This window comes from Vanacampus margaritifer, chromosome 7 (genome assembly GCF_051991255.1).
Source record: "Vanacampus margaritifer isolate UIUO_Vmar chromosome 7, RoL_Vmar_1.0, whole genome shotgun sequence".
NCBI lineage: Eukaryota > Metazoa > Chordata > Actinopteri > Syngnathiformes > Syngnathidae > Vanacampus > Vanacampus margaritifer.
Window position 1 is genome coordinate 22,185,149 of NC_135438.1, and position 23,339 is coordinate 22,208,487.

At 39.2% G+C, this 23,339-nt stretch overlaps 1 protein-coding gene and 1 long non-coding RNA gene across 10 annotated transcripts in view; one reads left to right on the forward strand and one right to left on the reverse strand.

Moving 5' to 3' along the window:
• Positions 1-23,339, forward strand: part of LOC144055581 (axin-2-like) — a 131,016-nt gene that overhangs the window by 47,733 nt on the left and 59,944 nt on the right. For 8 of the 9 annotated variants that reach the window (XM_077571681.1, XM_077571679.1, XM_077571680.1 and 5 more), the window contains one exon: positions 20,980-21,145. The gene's annotated coding sequence lies outside the window, so the exon portion shown is untranslated. Of the gene's footprint in view, positions 1-19,289; positions 19,355-20,979; positions 21,146-23,339 lie in introns of those variants that run through there. The other variant, XM_077571687.1, reaches the window with a different exon arrangement.
• LOC144055582 (uncharacterized) lies at positions 11,705-18,862 on the reverse strand. The gene is made up of 2 exons (XR_013294904.1): positions 18,295-18,862; positions 11,705-15,514 (listed from the first exon to the last, which is right to left on the reverse strand). It is a non-coding gene; the product is annotated as an uncharacterized LOC144055582 (long non-coding RNA).

The window sequence follows — 23,339 nt, forward strand, 5'->3', positions numbered from 1 at the left end:
CCCCGCAATCCACCTGCGGATAAGCGGTAGAAAATTAATGGATGGATGGATGGATGGAAGTATAGCTTGTTATTGTACACAATTATGGAAATCAAAATAGCCATCTATTGTGAACACAGCTGCACTTTCCCAGGCTGGATCATCACATTTGATTGTCAGTCAGCCCTGAAAAAAGAATGCCTCATGACAAAAGGTTTGTGTGCAAAAAACAACTTGTGTCATAATGTCTTCCCTCCGCAGCCAGTGCGGTGGACAAGGGTTAATTGGTGTTGATTAGCTGTCTTATCTCATGGAAGGTTCACAGAGGATGAGCAAAGGATGAAGTCGCTTACAGACAGTGATGTGAAATGAGAGTCAAGTGCTCTGCATCTTTTAGGCGCTTGGAATGAGAGATAAGGAATACTGATACAGCAACATACAAATATATTTTATTCCAGTGCTCTGCATCTTACTCTAGCACTATTTGCTGATTGGATTGTCATTGGGTGGGTCCTGGCTGGTCTTACTGAACAACCAGTTTTTGAAACGTCAAATGTTGGGTATTTTGTGGCCTTTGAAGAACATGTGTCATTCTTTGGTAGATTCTGTGCTTTTAGTCAGTGTTACACAGACAGAGGTGTAGACTCGAGTCATGTGACTTGGACTCGAGTCATGAATTTGACGACTTTAGACTCGACTTGAAAAAATGTTAAAACACTTGCAACTCGACTTGGACTTGACCAGCAATGACTTGTGACTTCACTCGGACTTGAGCCCTTTGACTTTTTCCACCCAAACAAAATGATTAAAATGTATGTTAACGAGTAAGTTCCTCTCGGTGTGTGCGCGAGCTGGGTTGACACAGCGCCGTCATTCAGACATGTCAGGGAAGCCGCAAAGGTGCAAACACACGCCGCTTACGCGACAGCAAACTTCAAAATAAGGCTGACCAAATGATACATTGACACCAATGCAACAGCCTTGGCGGATTTTACTTTGAAGGCGTGGATGCCAGCTTGACTACTTCCCTTTGACAATTTGGCTTGCATTATCGAAGTTTTTTATTGAAGTTACCTATTTTCTATCACCATTATCATAATGTCACCCCGAAAGTATATTTAATAGCAAATTTAGGACGCGAAGACACCGCAAGTTAATTACGTTGTCATTGCACGATACGGTACAAGTCTCCGACGTTTATGGCTGGTAGCTAACTGTTAGCGTTAGCATCCGGTGCCTGGTTAGCAACAGTAGTTTGACAGCTGTTGCTTGGCTCGCTTGATTTTCTTATTGTGGACCTTTGCTACTTTGTAATCCACTCTCTCTGTTTAAACGACGGGAATGTGCCTTAAATTGCACATAGATGTTTTTTTCATTATTACAAATAAATAAATAGAACTTTGCCTACATTTATAGTTATTTTATAAAACACTAGCTTTACAAATAAATAGAAATACATTCAAAATGTCCAATATGGCCATTTGGGTTTTAGGAACACAACTTCAAGTGCATTACAGTGCAATATAACATAAGGCAGGATACCTTCACCTTGTTATTTTATACATGGACCATGTATAAAATAATTATGTATCTTGCCTTATATAGCACTTTAAGTTGTGTTCCTAAGTCCTAATGGCCATACTAGACATTTTTAGTTTATATATATTTTTTTTTTTATTTAATGGGCAAAAGCATTTTATAAAATAAATTAAGACAAAGTTGTATTTATATGATGTCTTTTTTTTTTCTTCTTCTTTTTTTTTAAACTAACCGATCTGTGACTTGTGATCAGTTGCACCACTAGTTGTTTGGGTGCAAAAACTATGAGGTGTTCAACAAAAAATGAATTGCAGTATGTCCAAGATTAGATCACTGACGCAGAAGCAACAACTTCTAACTTTGTTCAACATCTGAAGTTGCACAAAGAACGGTAAGTAGCTAATGTCAGTTGTTTATTGGCTAATTATTGTTGCTCGCTGCATAGTTAATGAGACTGTCAACTCACTGCTAACACATTGCAAACACAGAAATTTGTTGCACCACTCCCTGAGTCCCTGACAAAAATATATATTCTACGATGTTGTTAAAATGACTCGAAAGGACTTGAAACTCAAAGTGTAGGACTTGTGAACTGCTTGACACTTGTCAATCTTGACTCGGGACTTGAGGGCAAAGACTTGAGATTTACTTGTGACTTGCAAAGCAATGACTTACTCCCACCTCTGTACACAGATATACAAAATTGAAGGCTTGACTTTATAAAGACTGCAATGTCTGTGACAGCTAGCGTATCCCCACATGTTTAATGCAACATTACCATGTAAACAAAACGTCGGTTCTGATTAATACAGTTAAGTCACGCCCATAATTCACGCAAAGGCTTATGTGGCCTAGGAATAAGGTGGAGTGTCCACCAAAAGGAGGCACTTTTTAAGAAAGAGGAGTCTGAGGTAAGCAGGATTGCTGATAGGAGTAGCATCCAGAGAGGTACAAGCATAGCATACAGGGTATGGCATCACTACCATTTATTTATTTTTGTCAGTTCTTGCATGTGTTCTCAAAACTTAAAACAAGCTGAAGATGAATCTACTCACCAAATAAGCAATGAGCTGTAGTTTTAAGCGGTGTTGTCTTTGTATGCTTGGAATCCTGGCTGACCTGTGCTTGTCAAAGAAAAAATGTAAATAAGCAAATAGAGCTGTAGTTCTTTCAAATGTGGTGAATATTGAATATGTTACGTTCACAGATGATGTTTTCAGCATTTAAGGTGAACCACTCGTGTTTTTAAAAACTTTGTTTTTTAAATATTTATATTTTATGCAAAATGTAAACAGACGGGAAGAATGACACCATTTTTTTCCATGTCGCGTAAATTTCCCACATCAAAGAGGACCACGCAAATCCCTTTCCGCTCCTCTTCTTTGCCATCATTTGATGTTTTGGGGAAAACATTGCTGAAACTGGACCACTAGACCAGACCAAACAAGGGCGCTGATTGCAACTCTCAATTAGTGGTGTGACATCTCAGCACCTAACATCTGAGAGTCAAACCACAGTAGAGAGGCTGCTTGGGCGGATAAAGTAATTAGACTTAGTGGGGCCCTTTCATCTGTACCGACAGGGACGGCTTCTGGATCGTGCCACTGCTCTCTCTTTTATTGTGACAATAGCGCCACTGTGTTCAGAAAGGCTATAAGACTGCTCTCCTCTTCAGTTTGGAAGACTTTTTTCTGTATTGTTGTTTTTAAAATGTTTATAATTGTATTATTTTATTTTATGTTGAAAGGATTTTTGTTCTTGTGTTTTTCATGTACTTTAATATATATTTCTATATTTTCAAGAGATCATCCTAATCTGTCTGGTCAGAATATTGAAACACGTAACCATCCTGTGAAGACGTTGAGGCTGGCATTCTTTTTGTTGTATGTGACTCAAAGCCAAAGTGACTTGAAAGAATAACTTTGCCTGTGGGAAGGACAGTGCTCAGATTCAGCCGCATTTCTGATAACATTTTGCATTCTGCAGGCACCAGCAACAACTCTGATGCCTGTGTTTGATTGTCTCTTTAATGTTCTCCTCCCCCTTCACAATAATCAGGAAAGCAGAGGTGGAGGTGAAGCGATAGCCAGCGGATGACTGCAGTGGAGAGAGAGTGACGTGCGATCCACTCCTGTGTTGACTGACAGAAGCAGTCTGATATTGGCATCTAGATAGCGGTTCTCTTTTGTGTAACGATGTACAAAAGGCTCTGTTGGTTCAACCTAAAAAATTACATATGTCACATTTAGCATTTTATTTTAGTAATGCCACAAGACAGTTTTACAAGTAACTATTTCATAAAAACACAAAATATTGCTCGTGTAACATTTCGTCTAAGGCCTGATTTACAGGCAATCACAGGAAGGAGTCATGCCATATCAATGGCAATTGGGGCTGGCCTCGCCCAAAGCATTGTCCAGTAGGCTTTTCTCTGGGTTCTCCAACAAACATGCATGATTGGTAAGTGTAATTGAAGACTCCCACAGTTGAGTCAAAGTTGTTCATAGGTATGAATGTGAATGGGGATTGTTTGTATTATGTTCCACGATTGCTGGAGACCAGTCCTTTCCCAAGCTCAAAATCCACTGGGACAGGCTCCAGTTAGTTAACCACAAAACTAAATAGAACATGAATGGATATTATTACCTATACTTTTTTCATTATATTTTGTTAAATTAATACTCTTTAAATTTAATGTAGCCGCAAGGTGGCACAAGTCAGTGTTTTCTTGTGCCGGTCCCAAGCCCGGATAAATAGAGAGGGTTGTGTCAGTAAGTGCATCTGACGTAAAACTTTGGCCAAATCAAACATGCAAATCAAATATATGACTTCCATACCGGATCGGTCGAGGCCCGGATTATCAACGACCGCCATTGGTGCTGTTGACCTACAGGGTGCTGGTGGAAACTGGACTACTGTTGGTCGAAGAAGGAGAAGAGGAAGGTGTGTTCGTAGGAAGAAAGAGAAGAGGAACACCAAGAGTCTGGGACTGAGAGTAGGTACTTTGAATGTTGGAACTATGACAGGAAAAGGTAGAGAGCTGGTTGACATGATGCAGAGAAGAATGGTGGACATACTGTGTGTTCAGGAGACCAGGTGGAAAGGGAGCAAAGCTAGAAGTTTAGAAGCGGGGTTCAAGTTGTTCTATCATGGTGTAGATAGGAAGAGTAGGAGTTATCGTGAAGGAGGAGTTTGTTAAGAATGTCCTGGAGGTAAAAGGAGTGTCAGTGATGAGCCTGAAGCTAGAAATCGAATGTGCGATGATAAATGTTGTTAGTAGGTACGCGCCACAGGTAGGATGTGAGCTGGAGGAGAAGGATAACTTTTGGTTGGACCTTGATGAAATGATGCAGAGCATTCCTAGAAGCGAGAGAGTTGTCATTGGTGCAGACTTCAATGGACATGTTGGTGCAGGAAACAGAGGTGATGAGGAGGTGATGGGCAAGTTTGGTATCCATGAGAGGAACGCAGAAGGACAGATGTTGGTTGACTTTGCAAAAAAAATAAATGGAAATGGCTGTCGTGAATACTTTCTTCCAGTAGAGGTAGGAACATAGGGTGACCTACAAGAGTGGAGGAAGGAGTACACAGGTAGACTACATCTTGTGTAGACGGTGTAATCTGAAGGAGATCAGCGACTGCAAAGTAGTGGTAGGTGAGAGTGTAGCCAGACAGCATAGGATGGTAGTGTGTAGTGTAAAAATATAAATTGAAAATGTTAAATGTCTTCAGTAGGATGACTCTGGTGGTGAGAAAGACAAAGGCAAAGCAGAGGACGAAATGGTGGAAGCTGAAAAGGAAGAGTGTTGTATGACTTTCAGGAAGAAGTTGAGACGGGTTCTGGATGGTCAGGAGGTGCTTCCAAATGACTGGACAACTACAGCAAATGTGGTCAGGGAGGCAGGTAGGACAGTCCTTGTGTCATCTGGAAGGAAAGGAGATAAGGAGATTTGGTGTTGGAATGAGGAGGTGCAGAAGTAGATCCAGGGAAAGAGGTTAGCTAAGAAGAAGTGGGACACTGAGAGGACTGAAGAAAGTAGACAGGAGTACAGGGAAATGCAGCGTAAGGGGAAAGTAGAAGTGGCAAAGGCCAAACAAGGGGCTTACGATGACTTGTATGCTAGGTTGGACAGTAAGGAGGGGGAGACTGACCTGCACAGGTTGGCAAGGCAAAGAGACAGAGATGGGAAGGACGTGCAGCAGGCTAGGGTAATAAAGGATGTGTTGAAAGATGCCAATAGTGTGATGGGAAATGGAAAAAGTACTTTGAAGAGTTGATGAATGAGGAAAATGAGAGAGAACAAAGAGTAGAAGAGGTGACTGTTGTGGACAACTGATTCGCTGTGGCGACCCCTGAAGGGAAAAGTTGAAAGGAAAAGAAGAAGAAGAACACTCTTTAAATTATTGCAGCATTTCCGCCTATAGCAGATTGCAGGTTGTTTAATTTTTGGTGTCATTAAATTTGTTCTTGTTCACACAAAAGATAAGCAGTTTTATTTGCCTTTTGCTGCCATGATGCACCGAATTACAACAGTCATCTTTGAACCAAGGTTACTACCAACCATGATGTTTGGTGTACCATTGCTCCTCTAGTGGGAAGAGGCGGAAAAAAGCTTTCGATGCCATCAAAGCATTGCATTGTTATGCATTTATGCAATTGATTGAACCCACACTAATTGTGAGTCAGGTGAGTACTCCACTGCATTACACATTGACACATTATAATCAGCATAAATCAAAGGTTAGTTACTAATTTAACCCAATTATCTGCCCCAAACATTCCATTCATTATCCAAGGTTTAATAACGGAGTTTACTAAAACGAATTACCACCGATCACTTCTTAGATTTTATTCAGAACCTGGAGCCATATTCTCAAATGTGTGCATAATTCCTATTTTAAGCACGTGGCTTTGTACATTTTTCATCTACACGGATTCTCCCATCCAGCCTTCTGACACACCCACCGTGTGCAAAGTGTGAATGTCTGAGAAAACACCAAAAAGTCATGATTCATTAACAGCTGAGTCTGCCTTCAAATTCTGCAATACTGTTCCTGAGAATTAAGATTGACAAATGTGCGCATATACATTTGAAAACGAGCTCGGTAGCAGACGCAGCGTAATCGTCCAGTCAGGATGTGGGGACCAATCTGACTAACATTATGAAGGAGAGCGTGTTTTTTATTATTATTTTTTTTTGAATTTTGTGTAAAATAAACCCAAGAAAAAACTATTTAATCAGCATTCTATTATTGTAATTGAATGCATGCTTGGCGGTCTATCAATAATAATACCAAAAAAAAGCGTGGTGAACCGACCAAGCTCTCCAAACCTTTTTTGCGCTACAGACCGGTTTCAATACATTTTGATGTACAGGCACAGAAACAAATAACACAAAAAAAAACAATGTTTAAATACAAAACTCATCATTGGACCCTTACAATGAATGAGGTCCCACACTTGTCATTTTTGGGCATGTTTGAAGCAGAATATTTGTCAATATTCTCCACCAATAAATGCCATGGCTAAGACACTGTAATATCTGAGTCACACTTGTTTAACGAAGATCGTAGAAGTGTTGCATATTGATAATTGTTTCAAACCTTAATTCACTGTTGATATTCATAATGAGAATTCATTAACATGATCAGTGTCTTTACATAGATGAATATAATTAATTCTTAAAAGCTTATAACTAAAGGTACTCAAAGCTTCTTTTTTTTTTCATTTCAGTGTGTATGACTCTAGTAGCCCTTCAGTGATCAGTACCCAAGAAGTAGCTGTCTGTTTCAAAAAGGTTGGTGACCCCTGGTCTAGATCAAGTTCAAGTACATCTGCATAACTGCAACCAGTGTGGTTGGGCATGATGAAATATCGTATTGCAATATCATTGCAGGTTTTGTCCTCACTTTGTTGTCACACATTTTCAATTTTACTTTAGAATTTGAAGCACTACTTTCTTTGTCCTTTTTCCTGCCTTTGCAGGCTAAACCCAGAAAGAAACTATTCACTGCTGCGATAAAGAGGCTCAGAATTGCCGCTACTCAGTATAAGAGAAACATTTAACAGTATTAGATCAAGTTTAATTATACAGGGGCTTGTGGCTGGGCCCCTTTTCCTATAAACAGTGAGGATGCTTTGTGTTTGTTGTCGGTTCAAGGCTTCCAAAAGGATGTGTTGGCATGTGCAGAAGGTTCTGGCAGAGGAAACTTGTGGTGGTTGTGGGAGTGGGGGGTAGAACTGTTATTGTTTGCAAAACATGTAAGCGACCATCACAATGCTTCATCCATGGAAATGAAGCAAAGATACAGAGCGAGAGAGAGAGAAGAGAGAGCATGAAAAAATGCAGCTTTGACTGGCGACTTAACAAGCGAAACCAAATTTGTCTTTTGCCGAAAGACGTCAGATGTGTTGCCAGTGAGCGAGAGTGAATGTGAGAGAGAAATAGAAAGAGCAAAAGCAGACCACAGAATCTTTCCTGCATCTCTTTTCTCCTCTGCTTTAAGACGACTCTGTGAATGTGGCAACATCAAAGGCCTCGCTCTCTGAATGTACATTCTTGTTCCAGTATCCACATGAAACAGAGAGCGCTGCAGAAAAGCTGTGAGAGATGAAGCAAGTTGTTTTCCACTTCTGTCCTTCTACATAGGTATCTACGGAAAGAAACTGCTTGGAAATTAACTCATGCCGTCTCCACGCCATACCAACAAAGCAGTGGTGTCTCTAAAATTAGGACACAATAACATGTCTAAAAACTATGGGGCCATTATTGTAGCAAACCATTTACAAATGCGTATTTCAATCCACAAATACATCAAAAGGATTTTCTAACGCAAATCTAGAAACGTGTGACCGAGGTCACAAAAATGCGCAAGTCGAGTCACAAAAGTGTGACATGAATCTGAAAATGAGTACAGTGATTTGTATGCGTAAAGACATACAGTAGTTCAATGAACTTATATATCTGATCTGTAAACACCAGGCCTCTTGATTGGCTGTATTCGTACATGAGACTTTTGCGTACAAGAGTCACAAATGCACTATTTGCAATTGCCGCTTTTCTGAGTTTGGTCATCAAACGTTCGCAAGCTGAGCCGTGATTGGTCATTACCTAAGTCCTGAGCAACTGTGATGTCATTTTTATTCAACAGCAAGTGGGAAAATGGTCACTCCCAGAGAGGGGAAAAAGCAGGTGTTTTTTGCTGCTTAGTTCTTGTTCAACAAACACAATATTCATTAGAACGCCATGTTTTGACTAGTGAGGGCGCATACACAACACATTATTGTGTAAAAAAATTCTGGTTTGGCTTCCCATTTAAGTATTAATTACAATTAACTATCTGTAAAGCTTAACAACAATATACATTAAATTTTACTCCAAGTGACATGTATGGTGTAATTGAATTGCTGAAGTTTTGTGCAACATACTGTATTGTGTGCGGCATATTTTTTTTTATACAATTTTGGCATTCAGTGCTTTTGATTTGATCTTAAAAAACATAGCAAATTTAGTCAAAATCCCATGTGCCTGTTCATCAACCACCCAACGAGTGACAAGGTAGATCTCACCTATATACTGAGTGTGTGTGTGAGGCAGCCTCATACTTAATGAGTGTGCACCTGTGCCTATACGTGTGTGGATGTGTGTGCGAATGTGCTTGCTGTACTTCTACCGCCCACCATCTGGGCCCTGTTTGGAGAGCTTCCCTGTAAAAGTCACAGTCACGCCGTGGCAGGATTACCACTGTGAAAAGCAACACCTGGAAGAACCTCAGTCCTCCTGCTCAAAGACGACTCAGACTTCCCGGTTAGAGGTGCAGGCTTTGTTTTTGACCTACATGGTCATTCTAGTCTTCACTTCACCTTAAAAGAAGCACAAAGAACACATTCCAAATCTAAATCTATGCTAGATAATACCATGTTTATAGTATCACCATTCAGCAGTGGATTAAAAAATTGGGTATGTCTGTGCACACTGGCATGTGTTCACATCGTATATGCTTTGCTGTTTTTATAGCACGCCAAAACATGAAAGACTGATTATCCACAGTGAGTGTAAGCCTGTGAATGAAAAAGTGGAATAATCCCAGATGAAAATTGAGTCAGAGCGCCTCCATTGAAGATTTCCCATCAGAAATAATCTCAGTCTCGGATTAGTTACAATTAAAACTGTTTTGATGTTCTAAGTGGTTGTTCCACAGAATTATAATAGTGTATAGCCGTTTTTATTTGTATTTTTATATTTTTTTGCCACATCCTCGGCATAGTCAGAATGGAGCTAAACCACAAAGAGTGTCTGTTTACGCTTGAGAGAAGGGGCAGTGCCCAAACAGAGGCAACAGACGGTGCTATTTTTCAGTCATTCCAATATTTATTTCATAGCTAATACAAAGTATGACTACATTTTGAAATTAGTGTGAAACAATTTCCTCTATTTCTGCATGTCCTTATTCGGATAATTTTGTTTATGAAATTATTTTTTAAAAAGATTTTCATAACTCTTCTGATGAAATTTACAACTTGTTGAATGTTACCTTTGTCAAAGCCTGAGGCAGTCTCGCTGTTACTGGCACTAAGCAACTTAGAGAACGGTGGTAGGAACCCTGGCGCACAAAAAAACTACAAATGTGGTTTGTCACTTCCCCATTTCCCTCTTCATTACAAAGACGGAAGTCAAGTCGAACGTCCACGCGACTGCTGCCATCATGGCAGAAGCAGCAAATCAACCGAAAAGTTTTGTTTGAGGAGACAAAAAAAATTAAAAAGGAGGCTACCCACATAAAAGGACAGTCAAGAATCAACATTGGCCTGGCTTCCACTCGCTGGCGTGAGCTCAAATACGTCACTATGCACTAGTCCTAATGGGAAATGTGGTATTCTTACCGGCAAAGCACTACCACTTTTGTCCTTATGGGGCTGCCATAATCAATGAAAACAAAGTGTTTTTTTATGTGCTTTTCTATTTTTCCTCCAAACTTTGCATACCAGGTTTTCAATTATATGAAAAAACAAGCAAAAAATACACAGAACATCAATGAAAAAATCCTATATACAGTACCCCTCATGGCCATCCCAATAAAGGATCCATTGGGACCAAGCGCACATAAGGGGGGAAGAAAAAATAATAGCAATACGAAAAGTGACAATAATTAAGAAAATGCTAAATGGACTGGTTTTTATATAACGCCATATGCACACCATATGGTACCCAAAGTGTTTTACAATGCCTCACATTCACCCATTCACACAAATATTCACACACCAGTGGTCGGCTAGCTGCAGTACACTTCGACATGGTCACAAGGGGTGAGGATCGAACCCACAACCTCATGACATTTCACAAGGTTTCAAATATGGTTTTGGCCAAGGAGATATTTGGTTATTTCCAACCAGGGTTGGAAGGGTTACTTTTAAAATGTATTCTGTTACAGTTACAAGTTACCTGGGGAAAAAAAAATGTAGTTACCGTAATCCAAGTACCATAATATTAAACTAATACAACTTGATTACTTTGGATTACTTTTGGATTACTCCAATACAGAGTATGCTCATAAAGACAAAATAAAAATGAATAATATATTACTACAATATACATTTCTACACTGTGCACCCCTGCCATTTGCGGGTGATATTTTACCCGGGAAGCCTGCAAATATAAAAAATCCTTGTATAATTGACACCCATCAAAATGCGATTGATTGATTGATTGATTGATTGATTGATTGATTGATTGATTGATTGATTGATTGGTTGGTTGGTTGGTTGGTTGGTTGGTTGGTTGGTTGGTTGGTTGGTTGATTGGTTGATTGATTGAAGACCATATGCTGTTTTCGAAGTGTCACTGAAAGCAGCCACACCTCACAGTTATAGATAGATAGATAGATAGATAGATAGATAGATAGATAGATAGATAGATAGATAGATAGATAGATAGATAGATAGATAGATAGATAGATAGATGAATGAATGAGAAAAGGAACAAATTATGCGTCTGAAAGCAACAGTTCCCATAGTAGCTCATTTCACCCACATGCACGCACTAATAATGAGGATGACGATGCGTGACATCAACTGCAATATGAACTTTTTATCACAATCACAAGTGAAGGTATTAGTTGATTACTATATTAAGTGTAATCTTTGCGTGTTCAAAAATAATTGAAAAATGAGATCTGATGAAGAAGCTTCTTTTGCAAAAGATTTATTTTAGGAGCTCCTAAAAGACACAAGACATGCTTACATTCAAAGGTGATGTTAAGCCTCGAGTGTGTCCATATGAAAAACACACAGTCGCTTTATAGAGGAAAAAAGCATACTCCTCCTCTGAGGCTGGACAAAGGGTTAGCAATTACAATAAACAGACAAGTGACTCATTGACATGTTTACTCCAGTTTCGTCCAGAGCCGGAAATATATGACTAGACAGGTACGACCCTGCGACCTAGACTCCCTAAAACCCACAGTGTTATCAACTTGAGAACATGCATGCCTCCCATGTGCATTCCTGTCTCACCAGCTGGAAGGGAGTGAAAAGTGTTATTCCTTACACTACAGTTATATGTCCAATATATTTCACACAAACATTATCAGTTAAATGGCATCTATATACTATAAGTAAATTCATAAACAGTAAAAATATGCTTAGAAAATGTTAAATGTCTTCAGTCCCTCAATGAACAAACTATATTTGTTCAAAATAAGACATTAAATCCCTTAGAAATAGTCTAGAGAAAAATTCCAGCTGGATCTTCATCTGATGTCGCCACCGCGGTCATAGCTTTAGAAGTTACAGATTCAACCATCATATAAGACGACTTGTTTTGTACATCTTGCTTGTCAATGGCTGTGGCAATAAGCCGCGTGCACAACGATCTTAAACAAGGAATACAGCAACAACCGCAAGTTGTCAAAAAAGCTGAAACCAAATTTTTATATCTTCCAAAAGCATCCATCCAGTTATCCAAATTGACGTATCGATACCGGACTGCTCTTTCATTTTTTTTTTTTAAGTGTTCGGAGTCCCTCAATGGCATTGGTTAAACTTCCATCCGGTGCAGTGTTATTAGGAATAAAAGTACAACATTGTTCTCCGAACATTGAACAAACACCACCCCTTTCTGCAAGTAACATATCAAGGGCTATACGATTCTGAAAAGCCATTAAAGATGTAGCTGACAACTGGCCGTGTACTGCTTCGAAACCTGATTGAGTCCAATTTCCTAGTCTTTGAACATTGTAATGTACATAATTAATCCTATCTACATTTTTGTTAATGGTACACCACCAGCAAATCAAAGATTCAAAACCTGAAGCCACCTGGTCCGCAATCTTATACTCATCTGGGACCCCGCGTGGCACTCCAATCGCATCTATGTATGTGGGAACATTTTGATCCTGCTAAGTGGATCTTTTGGCCCTCTGAAAAGAATGAGGAAAATTTGGTTGCCAAGTATTAACAATTTGCAGAAGGTTATCAACCGATGTAGGGAAAATATCTACTGGCAGAAGGAGGGTGATGAGAGCACAATATCCCTTCATATTCAGAGGTAACTTATCAAATATTCGGCTGTCCCCACACCACCACCAAATGTCAGCTCTGGACTGAGGCTGGAATTTACGACCCACATCTGTTGCTGAAATGCAGCGAGTGGTGTGGTTCAGTCTTCCCAATTGTTTCCCAGTACCTGACATTTTAATACATGAAAAACCACCATCCGCCACTTTATTTGAAAAAATAGGTTTAGTATCTTGCCAATCAACCAGTGGATAAACTTTATCCCATTTAGAGCATTTATCATTGGGGACAGTTTTATTCATTAGTTCCATTACACATTTATCCTCTATTTTAGCAGGAATCACCCTCAATAAAGGTCTTGGGCCCACACATACGACGCAATCTTCTCCAGAAGCCTGTGCTGCTGCATTTGCTAACAGCAGCCAATTATTACTGCCACCAGACAGGCCCGTTGTTACCCGAAACCATTCACTTACTTCATCAATTTGGACACTAAAAGCTTCTACCCCAGACTCCATTGTATATTTAGTCATTTTAGGTTGTTCTGTCTTACTCATAGTTTTATCAATTCAAATTTAAATTGGAAAATAGGGATCAGTTCCAGAGAACCATGCCCACAGCATTAGGCCATAACAAAAAGTGTTATTTATGGCTACATTAGGTGGCCGGATATTACCTTCAGGAAGAACAAAAGTTAATTCAAAATGATGTCCCATTCTCCTCAATGTTACCTTCTTGGCAAAATAAACTGCCTCCCTACTGGAACCTGGCGGCCAGTATTGGCCATTTTGGGTGGTAAGGAATGTACTCCAGTCCAGTCGTAAAACACTACCTGTCAAATACCACCAGTACTTGAGCCAAAGGCCCCCCTTCGTCGGCCCCCCACTACTAAATCCCTTCAAAGATTTAATGGGGAGTTTGACAGATGTGTTTGTGTTAGGAGCAACGGTCAGGACAATTGAGTTATTATACGCCCAGTTCATTATCCATTGGAATTTGGGTAGAAATAACATTTCTTTTATCACGATGTGTTGTATTCAAACTCACGTCAAGGGGTTTCATGAAAAACCAAAATGGCACAACAATTAACAAGAGAAAAACCGTCACAATGCAGCAATTAGTAGCAGAGTTCTTCATCGAAGCCATCTTGAGAAGAAGTTCTTTCGTCGAAGGAGAAGGATGTTTGTCAGTCGTTGGTTGATGATTTTTATTTATTTTTTTTTTTAGAGGCGTTGTCAGCCTTTTTCTGAACCCTGGCTCACTGCCAGAGATCGCAGGAAAGGTCACGGGACTTCATTCCCAGTGTGACTCTATCCTTGTGAATTGATGAAAAGGGGATTTGAGTGATTTCCCCCTTTCAAACAGCAGATTGACACTTGATCAGCTTTTCCAACTGTGTCAATCCGTGCCCAGGGAAAAGGCACTCCAATGAATCTTCTTTCAGCGACCTCCTCCTTGTCCTTGGGCAGCTTGTCAGGTAGACACTGGAACCGGGTGTGGTGGGATCCGTTAGATGGCTCCAATTGGTGTGGACGGAGATCATCAGATGGTTGCCCTTGGTGGCATTGTTGAACCAGAAACAGCCGGCCTTGTAAATGAGAGGTGATACCAAGTATCCCCTTTTCGATCCAAGCGCACCGCACAGGATGTACGCTCCTTGACCTTAAATGGACCTAGCCAATGAGGACAAGACCATTTCGGTTTAGTTACTTTCAACCACACATATTCACAATCATTTATTTTTGAAGGAACTTCTGGTTAGTTATCTGTTAGCTTAGAGAATGTAGACACTATCTCTTTAATTACCGGGGGCCTCTCAACGTGTGACTCCCCAGCGGAACATTAGGGGCGGGAAACAGCCTGTTTTTATGACCCTCAAAAGGAGTCCAACCTTTTTATATCTTATGAAGTTTTTGTTTTTTCAAATGGGTTCGTCTAATCCAATATTCCTAAGAAGCCCTTATAATAGTAGATAATGATTAATCAAATATTTTACCATGATATTTACTGTTGTAGATTTAGCATAAATGTACTTTTATCATACATCAACTTTCTGTATTTTTTACGCTGTTTTTTTATTATAGCAGTGTAAATCATTTAAAAACAACATCATCTTAACCCAAAACTGCTCATGTCCGGCCGGGCCATAAACAGTCTGAGAAGAGATTTATATATATTTATACCTTTTAATAAACACTGCAGTCCTACAGTTCATTTTTACAACTTGTCTCATAAAATAATGTCCACCAGGTGTCCCAATGTTCCTTCCACACCTAAATGGCAAATTCCATGGGCTCTAGAAATTATACTTTTCAATTGTTTCTGAAATTGAATATACTTACCTTATTTTCTGCTATTCGGGTTGTCTTTTGTCATCTTTGTAGAACTTACTTTTCCTCCCATGGTCAAAACCTCCAATTCTCCGCTCCATTCTTTGCCTGTAAATTCCTCACACCAAACTTCATTCTCACATCAGACTTCCTTTTCAACAAACTCAGACAGACCAATCATTCCCCCATCTGATAAAGATCAATTTTGATCATTTCAGACCTGAATGTGAAAACTGCAGCCGCTTCCAAATTGCTGCTTCAAAGAGGAAAAACAGACACCTTGTGTCCTGTAGATTAAAAAACAACCAAATTGTGACAATTTGGCCAACACCAGAACTATAAAAAGATCTCCAGCTGAGCTAGCCAGGAGCCATAAAAACAAAAGCCTTTGAGGCAAGAGTTTGTAATGTAAATTTGAATCCTGTTCAGGGAACTTAAATTGAAAAAAAAACAACTCAAGCAGATGTAAATTAAGATACTGCAGCGGAGGACTTTTAGGGTCAGGAAGAGATGAGAAAAAGATTTAAAATAACCCCATTAATCTATTGCAGGTCACGAATCTTCCAAATATCTGCCATCTCAACTAATAAAAGAAATGAGTTATAATCAGAAAAACAAAACAAAATCCCTACTTTACACCAACCAAAAAGTATTCTTAAAATGCTACCTAACCTCACCTCTTTTACAGAGTAGTGGGGGCTTGTAAAAACACAGCAGGGAACTTTGCCTTTGTGCATTCCCCGTGGAATCCAAAGATCAGTGCTGTTGAGCTTAATCAGAATTAAAAATTTAACCAGCAAATTCGCCGTAAGTGTTCCATATCTGAGTCCAATCCAGAAGCTAAAATTTAAAAGGAAAATGGGCAAAAATTAGAAGACCAAATTCAACAAGCATCAAACAACGGAAAATATAGTATTAAAGATTAGAATACATTTTATACTACCCTAATTCACATAAGCCGTTCTCAATTTCCGAAACTGCGTTGCTATAGATCACATCTCCTTTTCCGACACAGTACAGAGTGCAAACTGTACTCAAAACAGACCAAAATATGACTCAAAGGCCGATCTCAGATGACTCGAACTTTGAGTCCACACTGGAGTTCATATTCCTTCCTGTCCTTGTTGATAGCAGTTTATGCAGGGCAAAGTTCAAAGCAGGCCTTAGCTGTCACTGGAGACCGCTGACAGTTTCATCAGGACGGCTGTGATGAGAGTTTGAGATGTCTGCTCAAAGAGTTGATGGACATTTTGCTCAGATAATTCATAAGAGTCATTGAACAGTCTCATGGCGAGCGGATTTGCAGTATACCATCCTTTTCGCAGTCCGTGTGATCACTTCCCCCCCCGAAAGTGACCATTGTTCAGTTCGCCGTCCACTCTGTGCCCAACAGCCAGGTTATTCCAGCACGTTGGAGACACCCAAGAACAACACCTCTCGTCAAAGATTGAACCTGCCTGAAACATTTATACACTCGGAACAGACAGAGGGAGATGAGATCATAGCAAGAGATTTATATGCTTGTTATAATTAAAAAAAATAATAATTTTCTCAAAAAATATGTATTTTGTAGTTTCATCTAAATATGTTCTACATTATAGCAAGTAGTATTACTATATTTACGCATATGTCTACTATAGACTCCTTCTTCATTACATGTTACCTTAAATTATGCCTCCACATGGAGGGAAGTCTCAAATTCCAGGATTTCTCAGACTTCTAGAATGGGACTCAGATAAGGACAAAGGTTAAATCATTTTCACACCTACGAATAAGTTATCAGAGATGCAGGGGAAATCAAAAATGAAAAGTCTATTTCAATTAAAATTTGGTTTTATTACTTATTCAACTATATTAAAAGTTGGTTTTATTACTCATTCAACTATAAAAACACAGACCAGATTTAAAAAATAATAATAATAATAATAATATGGATAGTGGCCTGTAGTTATCATCTAGACCTCTTTATCTTTCCGCATTCTTCTCTTACCTAGAAAAAAGAAAAGCTCCCATTACAGGACACATTGCCCTCTGACTCCTATTTTAAACACAAATCCCCCTCCTCTCTTCCAAGACACAGGGAAGGAGCAGAAAAAAGGGGAAGGGAAAATCACATTCAAAACCTATTTTTTTCTACATTCCTATACGAAAAACAAACGCCATTATCACACCAGTCTTTTCTACTCAAAAACAACACCAAACATACAGTTAAAGATTTTAAAGAAAAACAAATGAAATATCCATCCACACAGTTCTTATTCCCAATTACAGATTCAGTTAACTTCCAAACCACCAGGATAGCCCCCCACTTTCCTTATCTAGGTCTCATTCGATTACTCAACAATTCTCTCAACTATTTCAAACTTTTGGGGCACATACGCACACACATACCAACTAGAAAAATTCCCATTATAATCACACAATTGATCCTAGTCATTTTATAACAAAAAAAAAACATTCTCTCCTAATCACACAAGTCACACATGCTCCAGATTAGTACGCCATCTAGAACCAATAGACTGTGGAATCTCCGCATGCCGAGCCAATTCCAATCCAAAATTTTTTTGCCTTATTTAATCTATTTTCCGGGTCATGTCTCATTTCCAACAATTTTAAATTGGCGGAGATTTTAGCCTAGCATTCGCCACGCGTTCATCAAACACGTTGTCGTTAGCCGAGCCGTGGCTAGCGGACTCGCTCAACACAGCTTTACGAGCAACTTTCACAGAGCTACCCAACGCAAGCATTCTAGCGTTAACCAACATTTGGTCCACGACCTGACATTGTCGTCTCACTTTTTTCCATTTAAAGAAAATATAGATGTGTCTTTCACGGAGTCAATCAGCATTTGGCGCTGTTTTACACAAGCAACTTCTACAGACTTCATTAATGCAATCAGACATGTCTCAGATTTTAACGGTGGGAACCAACCTTTATCACAATTAGTCCGCATCCATTCATTTAAAAGATTTTTCATCTTTCGCCGTCGCCGTGGTGGCAGCGCTTCAGCCATGACGAGTGTTGCGGCCGTGACTTGTTCGCTTAGCTACAAGCTTTGAGTATGGACCGGAAGTTTACGCAAATCAAACCACCCTGAGTCTCGGTCAAAAATGTCGTCCATTATATGTAGTAATTTAGTCGTTTATAATATTTATAAAGTCAGTGACGTCTCACTTATGATACTACAATACAACAGATCAAAACTATTCTCATTAATCCCCCCAAAAAATTATCATTATATATATATAAAAATTTTTTTTTAGAAAAATAAAAGAAAAAGGAAAAACGAAACAGAAATCAAATATCTTTTTGCGCGACTTAATAAATACTTATCCGGATCTTCGCGGGCGGCTTCTTCACAGCTCTCGCTTCCAATGTGAATGACATCACACAAGCGGCTTAATTCATAGCTCTCGCTTCCAATGTGAATATCACACGAGCGGCTTAATTTGACACAACACACACACCCCGCGGAATTATGTCCCACGGTTTTTAATAACCCACAGCACACACACCGTGTAATAATACCACACGGGCGGCTTATCCTCTCCGCTCACTCCGAAAAATTATTCGGAGGGCTTATTCATACCAAAATAAAAATAAAAACAAGACAGCCTATTCCACCGCGGAACCAATCTCATATGCCGTTTCCGAACGGCGGAGCGCTCCCACTTGACGTCACTTCCGTATTCAACGGGCCAACCCATGCATGGTTCAATGTCGTAGTAATTGTCATAATCGAGGACTTTCGCGTCCCTCCGTAACAAATACGACTCTAAAACCCCCCTAACTTGTTCACAGATCTCAAATACAATTTGGTACGGACGTAATGCAGCTCTGAGTAATCCCAAACAAACAGAATTTCTCTACGTGGATAATTTGTCCACTCACCTTGTTAATATTTGCGCATTTAGAAATTCAGTTGTCCAAGATCATCACAGCTGTTGCAAAAACGTCCCAATTCGTCGCCGTCGAGGGTCACCAATTGAAGGTATTAGTTGATTACTATATTAAGTGTAATCTTTGCGTGTTCAAAAATAATTGAAAAATGAGATCTGATGAAGAAGCTTCTTTTGCAAAAGATTTATTTTAGGAGCTCCTAAAAGACACAAGACATGCTTACATTCAAAGGTGATGTTAAGCCTCGAGTGTGTCCATATGAAAAACACACAGTCGCTTTATAGAGGAAAAAAGCATACTCCTCCTCTGAGGCTGGACAAAGGGTTAGCAATTACAATAAACAGACAAGTGACTCATTGACATGTTTACTCCAGTTTCGTCCAGAGCCGGAAATATATGACTAGACAGGTACGACCCTGCGACCTAGACTCCCTAAAACCCACAGTGTTATCAACTTGAGAACATGCATGCCTCCCATGTGCATTCCTGTCTCACCAGCTGGAAGGGAGTGAAAAGTGTTATTCCTTACACTACAGTTATATGTCCAATATATTTCACACAAACATTATCAGTTAAATGGCATCTATATACTATAAGTAAATTCATAAACAGTAAAAATATGCTTAGAAAATGTTAAATGTCTTCACAAGTTTAGCTGTGTATATTGTGGATGGTGTTTAAATAGTGAATTGGTGAGAGGGAGATTTGTTCGGAAGGTGTTACTCACATTATTATGGTGTAGCTCTGGCAAAGATGGCAAATCCAGGTGCAAATAGTAAAAACCCTGCCACAGTTTGACTTTAGCCCGTCGTGCTAGCTAGCTAGCTCCCTAGCAGGTAAACAAGCAACCGGCACCTGGGCTGGGGCTGAAGCCAAACTGTGGCAGGGTACCTCTGAGCTGCGGCTAGCAAGAAGCTCAGCGTGGCATGCCGAAGGACTCTCAGCTCAAACTTTTTTTAATGATGAAGCTCTCTCTGTGATTGCACTTTTTTCCTGTACTGTAACAGAATACAGTTACATTATTTTTGTATTCTGAATATGTAACATCGGTAAATGTGTTCTGTTACTGCCCAAACCTGATTACACTAATGTCATGTAATGTAAAAAACAAATATAGGATTATATATATAGGATATAGGTAATGTAAAAAACAAATATAGGATTAAAAAGAAAATTAAAAAATCCACTATTGAAACTATTTATTCCGAAGTACAGCATCAGTGGACTAGTCAAGACAAATCAACTAGACATTTCACTTGACCAGTGTGATCATGTAGAAATTTTACAACTTCACAAATTGAATAAAGGAGGCCCACATCCATGACCTGAAGTATTTTTATTATCAATCATTTTTTAAGCCGTTTTTCTCTGTCATCCTAACTAGGACCATTCAAAAACACATTCATGTGGATTCCAGAACTGTCGCCAACATTGTTTTTTGTAAGCATACCAATTCTTAGCATGATAGCATTGAAATGCCACAAGAGGGCTACAACCGGGTATGAGGTCTAAAGAATGTGTCATTGGATACAAGTTAAATAAACTCTTTTGTTAGAGATTATTACTCTCTAAAAACTTTATATGTGTTTTTTTTTAAGCTCAATGACAGCATTAATAGAACCTCAACAATTGTTTAGTATGTTGCTGGTAAAATAGAGACTGTCTCTCTCTCTTTCTTTTTTTAATCCATCTATACATATTTTCTATTCTGTACAGGGTGGTCTGGAATTGGAAGCTATCCCAGCTGACTTTGGGTGAAAGATGGACTACACCTGGACTGGTTGCAAGTCAATCAGGAGACATGTTCAGACTATTCTGATGCAAATTCCTGCCATCACTAAACGGGGACTGAACCAAGACTCCTTGCACCAAATAAAGTCAGGCAAGTGTTCCACTACACTGCATCTTATTTGATGCATGTCAATATTTTTGTTTTTTTGGCTTTCTTTCATCAGCACCGTGAATACACACACTCTCCCTCCTACACACACTTTCATTCAAGTCCACCAGCCCCCTTGCAGCCGTAACTGTCCCCTGCCCCTAGCTGTCCACCCTCCATGTTGACCCCCCCGCTGACACTGCTGGTAGTGTCAGGGTCTGATCTTGATGACATCATGCATCACAATGAGTCGACTGCCACCGCCGGCTCGACTGTCCATTGTCACCCTCACAGTGAATGTCCTTGTTTGCAGCGAGGGCAGGGTTGGTGTGGCACGTTCCTTCAGTAAATGATGCAAAAGGGCAAGAGTGCTACTGCAAAGCATGGGCCTTTTTTTTCGGGTGATGGGTGGGGGTTGTTATCTGAACGCATTGGACATTGAGCTGATTGGAAGGCTCATTTTTCTTCTGACAATTCTCTGATCCTCCCTGATCAAAAACCAAGAAATATGTGTTTGATGTCTAGATGTGATAGATACTGTGATATTAATTGTTTCACAGCGTACGTTCATACTTGTGTCTGTGCGTCTGCGAACAGATGTGTTATGCATGGATAGCTATAAATCAGGAGTTGTAGGCTCTATGTTAACATGTAATGATTTATTGCCCCCACCACCAGTAAGTTTAAGAATTTGTGCCTCAAAAGCACTGCAATGTTTTGTTGTTACTCTATGTTGTAAGTCCATATTCATGTGTGAAAATCCATGAAGTGGAAGTCAACCTTAAACATTTATTGACAATTACTGTATATGATATATGTGACCTCACTAGTCTAAACATGACATTTTGATTGATATTACATTTGTGGAATAAGAGTTATGAAGCAAAATCCAGCCGTTTTTTATCGATACCATTTTGCCACTTGCTGTCAACTGAAGATGACATCACAGTTGCTCAGGTCTCAGACTATTTTCTATTTTCTGAAGCTGTGCTGTGATTGGTTGTTACTTAAGACCTGAGCAACATTTTGCTGCTTAACTCATGTTCCATTAACACAATATTAAACAGAATAACATATTTATACTAGTGGGGCGGCATAGAACATATGATTGTCAAGAACAAAAAATATTGGGGTTGACAATGACTTCCCCTTTAAGTGATTTCCCATTTTAGAACATGTACATACTGCACACTGTTATATTTTAATGTGTTTGGTGCAAATTTATTATGATTAATGAACGCTAAAGAGTTAACTAAAACTAAAATTGGAAAAACATTTTTCATTAAAAAATAAATAAAAAATGAGTGTGCTTTAAAAAAAACTGAAACATGTTTGTTGTAAATTAATTATAGAAAAAACATCCTTTGTATGTATTAATGTATGTGTTAATTTTGCGCATGAAATTTTGTGGTGTATTAAACAATTATATTATATTTTATTAGAATTATATTATATTAGAACTATGATATATTATAATATATTATATATATATATGTGTGTATATATATATGTGTGTGTATATATATATATATATATATATATATATATATATATATATATATATATATATATATATTAGTGTGTGGACTCAGGACCATCATCAGCACTCGAGATTCTTGTTTACATCAACACCGAGTCCCGAATAAACTCAAATCGCTTACTTCTTGTACTTTTCCCAAAAACTCAAAGTCCATATGAACATTTCAATTTCATCAAAATTGTAAATGGAGAGCTCTTTAATAGCACGTTGTCTTTATGCATTTTGTAAGACATATGCACTTATCTCATTCAAAACATAATGAGTTGTTGAAGCTTACACTGGCCATTGACACAGCATGCCAACCCCACGTAAATATAAAAAATAACTTCCTTTAAGCACCAGGTCCTAAGCAGTCTACTCTGGCAGATGGGAGAAACAAAGATGTTTATTGGTCCCATTTTAAATCCATCTGCATTGTGTGACGCCCAAGCAGCAAACACACATTCCTTCCCTCATGTCCACTTCTGCATCCCCCGCATATATGCGGCTCTTATTGGAGCATGCTGTCACATAACCGAGTAAACCGAGCGGGCACTGTGTCGTTCTGTATGGAGATGCAGGTTTAATCTTCCAGCAGGACTTGGCCCCTGCCATTGCCGCCAGTAGCACCAAAACCTGGTTTGAGTCCCATGCCTTCGCAGTGCTTGAATGGCTAAC